Source organism: Tarenaya hassleriana, unplaced genomic scaffold (genome assembly GCF_000463585.1).
Source record: "Tarenaya hassleriana unplaced genomic scaffold, ASM46358v1 Cleome31, whole genome shotgun sequence".
NCBI classification, from domain to species: domain Eukaryota; kingdom Viridiplantae; phylum Streptophyta; class Magnoliopsida; order Brassicales; family Cleomaceae; genus Tarenaya; species Tarenaya hassleriana.
This window is the reverse complement of record NW_010966274.1, coordinates 1,478,693-1,485,767: the sequence shown is the minus strand read 5'-3', so window position 1 is coordinate 1,485,767 and position 7,075 is coordinate 1,478,693. Positions and strand designations below refer to the sequence as shown.

At 37.5% G+C, this 7,075-nt stretch overlaps 1 pseudogene; it reads left to right on the top strand.

The window, feature by feature from the left end:
- The first annotated feature begins 1,260 nt into the window (after positions 1-1,260).
- The window catches only part of LOC104820629, an 8,367-nt pseudogene continuing 2,552 nt past the window's right edge, over positions 1,261-7,075 (top strand).

Here is a 7,075-nt window from a genome sequence, read left to right as displayed (position 1 = left end):
CGTCACGATATATATATATAGTGTATATCAACTTGTTTTTAGTCAAAGTTAATGGCTCGCTACATATGAGTTATCCGGATTTTGAATGGTATATGCTTTTCAATGAAATACTATAGTTTAAGTATTTGGTTGTTTTTCAAAACCGTTTTTTATAACATTAGATTAAATTTTTTTTTTCAATAAAAAATACAGAATTTACTATCATTTTTTTCTATGACCATTTAGATGTGGATCTAACAAAAAAATGGTAACAAAAGCCAGTAACATACTCCCGACTTGGGATTAGTATGAGTCTCGGGCCAATACACTTGGTTATAAAAAAGAAAAATTATAATAGACAACGCTAATATTTGATAAATACAAATAATAAAACTATTTTGTTCAAGACATTAATATTTTGAGGTAGTGGCATGATCTAAAATTATAAAAAAAACGTAAAAAAGCTATCGATTTTTTTTTTAAATTTTTTTTCAAATACAAATATCTTATCAAATTAAGAAGAAACAATATATTTTGACATTTTGTATTTAGGGAAAAAACTTAAAAATTTCTGAACTTGTAATTTGGAGTAATATTAATTCCTAAACTTGTAGAGGTGCCTATTAATTCCCAAACTTGCAAAATTGAACACGTTAAATCCTGAACTTGTTAAACGGTTCCATAATCGTCCATATCACTATTTGGTCAAAAAAGAGTTGACCGATCCGACGTGGCGCGTGACGTGGCGAGCCAACTCAGTATTGAACTATACAGTAAAATCAATTTGAGATTTATGTTCGAAACCTAATTTACTACTACTAACAAGGGTGCTTCCAAAGGTCATTTTACTCAAATGACCCACTTGGGTCGCACGGATTTGGCTGGTACACCAGTGAAAAGAACAAATTTTTTTTTCAACTTTTACACCACTTTTCGGTTGAAAAAGTCTGAAATATCTTTTTTTTCATTTTTTGTGACTTTATTACGACTAACATATAACTAATATATAACTAAAATAAGAAGTAGTTATGATCGTATAGAGATAAAAGTGTAAAAAAAACATAGTCTTTTTTTAAATTCGACACATGAATTTTTTGTCACCTTATTTAGAATCAATTGTAACTGTATTTAGAATTAATTATGAAGTTATAATAACAAAGTTGTTTTCGAACGAATAAATACCGCGTTTGTATTAACTGTAATTCAGTCTTTTCAAAAAAATTTAATACTTTGTGTTTTCGCTTGTGTACCCCGTAAAATTGGTGCGGCTGCATACTCTCATTTGAGTAAAATGCCCGCTTACAAAAGCTAATTCTGTTTCTTGGATACCGTACAGATAAAACACAAATATCCAAATGGCTATGGCGGAGCGAGTTTGTTTCAGGGTTTCAAATAAGCGATTCGAAATTTTGGATGAAATTAGGGTTCTTAGCGAATGTTGAAATCAGGGTTCTTAACAAATGATGACAAAATTGGGGTTTCGTATATTTTCCAAGGGACTCGGCAAGGATCGCGCACGTGGCGTGTGATCGATGATACTCCGGCGGATGACGGAGTGCCGATCCTGTGAGCTCGTCCATGGCTTAGAATTGCAGGATCAGGCCGCGGTGGAGGACGAGGATGACAGGTCAAGGAAACGGAGAAGATGACGGATTTTTCGTCGGCGGTGACGGAGATCACGGCCTTGACGGCGCCGGTGGAGGTAAGAGAATTGATTTTTAAGAAGGGAACAATCTGAATTTTCCCTCTTTCTAAGAAAAAGCTGTGTTCTTTATAATTATTTTTAAATATGATTATATGTATAATATATTATTCCGTTCGATTCTACAGTGAAATGTTCATCCCCTAGTCGGACATTAAAGCTGCAATCTTTAGGTTTATAATTTTACTGAAGCGTTAGACAGTGTTAGTGATGTAGAAGTAGAACACATTCATAATGTCACAAAAAGATGGATAGTATAAGTTTGACTTCTTCAAAATTAGTCTTTGAAATATTCACAAGTTTAGATGGTGGGGCTGATGAAAGGGCAACGCCATGGGACAAGAAACTGCATCATGGACATGGACTTAGGTGATCAATTCAGTGCATCCACTTAAATGTTCCAACCAACGGCGCCGGTGCTACAAGTATTTTCATTAAGATGTCGGCTTACCATTCCTGTGAAACTTATATAAGTTTCGACCAAAACCGGAGGAAGATGATATCTTTAATGCATATATATCGATAGATCGATTGAAACATAGAACTTCTCTGCAGTTTTTCTAGTTCATGATGTCACAAAACTGGTTTGTTCATGTTACATCTGTTCTTACACTTAGCTGCATGGTTTGTATAGCATATGCTGCTCCTGCTCTTCACCCAGATGAAGGTTAGTGGTTTCTTCGTTGTCGATGTTGCCTAAAGGATGCAGAAACACTATGGGGTTTCTTTTCAGATTCTATCAGAATTGATCATGTTTTGTTCATTAAGTTTGAGAAAACCTTACATGTTTCTTGGTGCTGTGTTTTTGCAGTCAAAGCACTTAAGGAAATAACTGCGGTGCTCGGTGTAAAGTACTTGAACTTGAGTGAAGATCCTTGTCTCACAGAGAATCTGAAGATAACAGAAGGGGTTTGGGAAGAAGGGCAGAACAGCACGATCAGATGTGACTGTCGTTTTGACAATAACCGCACTTGTCGAATCACAGAGTTGTAAGTCCCATGGTGTTGATTCTTTGCTTTTTAGAAACTAGCAGTTTCTGTTTTTTTCCTGATAAAATCTGGGTTTTCCTGCATGTTTTCTCTCATGCAGTGTGCTCAAGACATTCAGTCTTCAGGGAAGACTTCCAAATGAATTCGTCAAGCTCCCGTATCTTGAATCAATGTGAGAGTTCTTCAGTTCTACCCTTTCTCGTTATCATACATGCATTCAATGCTAAACTATTTTACGATTCATTTTCTCGGCTTTGCAGTGGACTATGTCGTAACTTCCTATCTGGATCAATTCCTATGGAATGGACCTCTTTGCCATACCTCAAAACTATGTAAGTTTTTGTTATTAAGTTTCTTGTTCACAAGGAACTCCGAAAAAGCTTCTGAAATTTCCCGAGCTTTCTTCCCTACAGATCCGTTTGTGCAAATCGCTTATCAGGAGATATTCCTCAAGGGTTGGGAAAGTTTATCAATCTCACTGGCTTGTATGGTCCTCCTCATCTTTTGAGATTATGCTCCATGTATCAATATATCTTTTTTTATGGAACTGAGTTTTTTTTTGTACATTGTATTGTTTCAGGGACCTTGAAGCCAACCAATTCTCTGGAACTATTCCTAAGGAATAGGGGAACTTGGTTAACTTGGAACGATTGTAAGCATGGCCTTCTTAATCTATTTAAATCAACTCGCAAACGACAAAAGATATTATCCATTCGGCTAGTCACATAATGTGTTGTTCTTGTTTGTCTGATTCCAGAGTACTTACTTCGAACCAGCTAGTCGGAGGCCTCCCCGAGACACTGAGGAGGCTAACAAAGCTGCACGAATTGTATGCTCATCAATGTGCTAAGGTTTTCTTGAAACATTTTTCGAGATCAAGGCTGTATGTTTTATTTCTATCATTTGCAGACGTATAAGCGATAATCAACTAAATGGACCCATCCCAGAATTTATTGGCAACTTATCCGAACTTCAAAAATTGTAAGAAAACGTTTTCTGCATTACACAATCATAATTTTTAGCTTTCCAGAGTATCAAGATTTTCTGACTTTGTATCGCCTATGAGCAGAGAACTTCAAGCAAGCGGCCTTACTGGACCCGTTCCTGATTCCATTTTTCGCCTACCAAATTTGAATGAACTGTAAGCAATCTTTGATGCGTTGGAGGAAGAAATTTAGAGAAGGATTTGTCCTTTTGGAATAAATAAGTGAAAATTTCTTGCTGTGCAGGAGGATCAGTGATACAGCTTCAGGATCAGGCCGTGTTCCAGATATAACTAGCAAGAGCCTGAAATTTCTGTACGTCACATCTCACATATTTATCTCTCCTGTAAGGTATGATTCTAGGTTGTAATACATAATATTACATGCTAGGTTGATGTTTTAAATTTTCAGGGTTTTGAGGAACTTGAATTTGTCTGGACAGCTCTCATTCGATGTCTGGGAAAATCTAAATCTCATGACTCTGTAAGTTCAATACTGTGTTGTATTGGTTATGCAGCTGAAGAAAGACCCAATCTATTGACAATTATGCTTTTTCGGCAGTGATGTATCGTTCAATAGGCTGTCTGGAGAAGTGCCAACACATGCTAGGGTGCCAAAATACACGTGTGTGCCATTATTTTTGTTTCAAGACGCTTTACTCTATGAACTAATTAGGTTGTCTTACTGAAGACATTTAAACTCTTCTGGCTTCACTTTCAGGTATTTGACTGGAAACATGTTTTCAGGGAAGGTTGAATCAGGTCCCTTTATCCCTGCCAGTTCCAGTTCAAATATGTAAAACCACATGCCTTTTTCGACGGTTAAATCAACATGTTCATTGATGTAGTTATAGGGTTCTAATCTCGTGTTTGCGTTGCCGTCTTGTCTGATATGTGTATGTTGCTGCAGTGATCTTTCTTAAAACAACTTCACATGGTCTCCCGGATGCAAAGAGAGGATGTATGTACTTTGTAATCTCGGATACTCCCGGATTCTCGGTAGTTCATGTCTTAACACTCCAAAATTTAAACGTATGTTCTTGATGCAGGAACGTAAACACATACCGAAGCTCAAACTCCAGAAACAGCTTGTAAGGACATCTTGTCAATTTTGCCAATGATTCTCTGTGTATCATTATTTATTTCATTGTTTTATGCAGAGCCAGACTATTGCCCTGTGCAGGCATAAACACTTGTCAAAATTGTAAGTTCACCGGGCCTCAGATTGGTTCCTGTTTCATGTGGAATAGTTCACTGGTTCCTGCTTCGTGTTTTCCACAGTCCATCCTATTGATAACTTTCACATTCTACAGATAATAAGTCACTTCATATAAACTGTGGTGGAGGAGATGTGATTATAAAAAGTTCTCGTGGAAATGTTATGTATCATGGTGATAATTATGGACAAACCAGTTCGGCGATGAGTTATCGTGTAACAAATTGGGGATTCAGCAACACCGGCGACTTTATGGATGATGCAATAACGGAAGACACATTTAATGTTTCAACTGATTCAGTAGTATCTGCAAAATATCCCGAGCTTTATCAGACAGCGAGACGGTCTCCCCTGAGTTTGGCTTACTATGCATTTTGCATGGAAAACGGAAGCTATAAGGTGAAACTCCATTTCGCGGAGATTCAGTTCACAGACCAAGAACCTTATAGCAGAGTTGCGAAGCGGATTTTCAATATCTACATCCAGGTAAAGTATTAAGTGCTTCTCAAAGAATGAGGTTTTCGAGGCTCTTGATGAATCCTTTCATACTTCTTCAGTGATCAACTGATCATCAAAGATAAAAACCCGTCTTGTGTTTTGCTTTTTCTTGTGAAAGGGAAAATTGGTTCGGGAGGATTTTAGTATAAGAGACGAGGCTAATGGAACACACAAAGAAGTAATAAAGGAAATGAATACGACTGTGACCGATAACACGTTAGAGATACGGTTGTACTGGGCGGGGAAAGGCACGACACTAATCCCTCGAAGAGGGAACTATGGCTCTCTGATCTCTGCAATCTCAGTTTGTCATAGTAAGCAAAGCTTCTTCTGAACATCAAATTACCTTTTTGTCAGTATATAGCCAAGTCTATATATGAGTAGTCTGTCAGTTTTGTGTTGAATTCTTCTACATCGACCCAATATGGGATTGATTGAATCATTGTGGGTACCTTCGCTTGATAAGCTAGATTTTAGGGTGAATTGTAACCATCGGCTTTAAAAAGGTTTCACTGGGTCTATTATCTGGTGGAGTCTATCACAGCCTTAGTATTGTTTCTCTTAAGTAGTTTCCTTTCTGTTTCACCGTGATCTTCTTGTCAATCACACTGCCATCTAACCAGAGTCTTGTATCTTTAAAAACTTTCAGGTTCAGAACCTCGATGTGGAGGTACAAGACAACAAGCCACAACTATGTTATAATCTCGAGCTGGTGCATATATGTCCTATCCGAATAATATCTATCTACCCTTTTGGTGTTTCGTTTCAGCGGAGAAAGCCAAACATCAATCTCACTCTTCCCAAATTATCGGGGCAGTGGGTGCTTTTCTATGTGTTATTTTCTTGGCGTTTGGAATATATTCTAGAAGAAGATGCATTAGACACAAGAACAGAAGTGTAATAGGTATCAGATTTTACAAAGTTTGCGATATGTTTCTTGCACATAGATGTATCATTCGAAATATTGTCACTAATGATTTTGTCTGTTCAATCTGGTCACATAGATCTTAGAGGCCAGGGTCTGCATACAGTTTGCTTCACTTGGAGGCAACTACAAGCGGCCACAAGCAATTTTGATGAAGCAAACAAACTTGGAGAAGGGGGTTTTGGATCTGTATTCAAAGTACCAATGCTGATTCATAGTTCTTCATGTATGTATGGAAGAAATTCGGTATTAAGGTTTCTCATGGGAGGATTTGTTGCAGGGCGATCTGGCAGATGGAACTATCATCGCAGTTAAAAAGCTTTCTTCCAAATCGTGTCAAGGAAACCGTGAATTTGTCAATGAAATTGGCATGATCTCGGGTCTGCATCATCCGAACCTTGTTAAGGCTGATTCATAGTTCTTCATGTATGTATGGAAGAAATTCGGTATTAAGGTTTCTCATGGGAGGATTTGTTGCAGGGCGATCTGGCAGATGGAACTATCATCGCAGTTAAAAAGCTTTCTTCCAAATCGTGTCAAGGAAACCGTGAATTTGTCAATGAAATTGGCATGATCTCGGGTCTGCATCATCCGAACCTTGTTAAGCTTTATGGATGCTGTGTCGAGAAGAATCAATTGTTGCTTGTATACGAGTACATGGAAAATAATTCACTTGCTCATGCATTATTCGGTAAAAGTTGAATGATGAAGTGTTAACTTTTCCAAACTGATGAATCCTGCTGAGAGTGATATGCCTTTGGCTAATTCCATTTTCAGGAAAGAG